This window comes from Wasmannia auropunctata, unplaced genomic scaffold (assembly GCF_000956235.1).
Source record: "Wasmannia auropunctata unplaced genomic scaffold, wasmannia.A_1.0 LD274569.1, whole genome shotgun sequence".
Taxonomy (NCBI): Eukaryota; Metazoa; Arthropoda; class Insecta; order Hymenoptera; family Formicidae; genus Wasmannia; species Wasmannia auropunctata.
The window spans coordinates 1-1,106 of record NW_012088321.1 but is presented as its reverse complement, the minus strand read 5'-3'; the positions used below and the strand labels follow the sequence as shown (position 1 = coordinate 1,106).

Sequence of the window (1,106 nt, the reverse complement as noted above, 5' to 3'; positions counted from 1 at the left end):
TGACGAGTTCGAGGATTCAAGTTGCGGACGGCTCTTACCTGGGTTGCGCAGCAAAGTGATCGATCTCAAAACGCAAGAGACACTGGAGGCTGGCCAGGTGGGCGAGATCTGCTTTCTCGGGGAGCAAGTGATGCTGGGTTACTGGGACAATCCCGAAGCGACTAGACAGTCTATCGATCAGGACGGATGGCTCCTCACCGGCGACATCGGCTACTTTGACAACAAAGAGAGGCTCCACGTGGTCGATCGCGCCAAGGAGCTGATCAAGTACAAAGGCTATCAAGTCTCGCCGTCGGAGATAGAAACCGTTTTACTGTCGCATCCCAAAGTAAAAGACGCCGCAGTCGCTGCCAAACCCGATGAACACAGCGGCGAGATCCCCGTGGCTTTTGTAGTGGAGCAACCTGGCGCCACGATTACCGCCCAAGACTTGCTGGAGTTGGTCAAACGTGAGTTGTCACTCAGCCTGATCATTCTTGTCATTTGTCGCAGATTTATTAAAACGTTCTTCAATTAGAATATTATTCATTATTTTGCTTTCTGTGAAAAAATTTCTAGTAATGTGCGCACTATTTTGTTCCCTTCGTATGTCATACTTTGATTTTTTCATCACAATAAAAAATTTTAATTTTAAATTTTCTCTACATTTTAAAATAATAAGTTTAAAAAAGTATTTCAAGGCGGATTTAAAAAATCTTAGAGATATATGTATATATAGATTAAAACATATAGATCTATGATAAAAAATTTAATGAATTGTTTACAACAATATAATGAAAGTTATTTGGTACGAATGCGTTATCGTATTCAAATTTAAATAAATAAGTAAAATATGATGCCATAAATGATATGGTAGCAGCATTCATAACATTAGGGTACAGTGGGGTAATTTGGATAATAGTAAGCATTTGCAAGAAATTCAGAAAAATAAGAGATTTCAAGATACATTTCATTATATCAGACATTGATGTAATAAAATGTATCTTAAAATCTCTTATTTTTCTGAAATTCTTGCAAATACTTACTATTATCCAAATTACTCCACTATTCAAATTATCTCGCTGTACCCTACATCACATTATTAATAGTATTATTAGTTATTAATG

The 1,106-nt window shown here is 37.3% G+C and overlaps 1 pseudogene; it reads left to right on the top strand.

Annotated features, from left to right (window-relative positions):
- Positions 1 to 51: 51 nt before the first annotated feature.
- LOC105461936 lies at positions 52 to 449 on the top strand (annotated as a pseudogene).
- Positions 450 to 1,106: the final 657 nt, after the last annotated feature.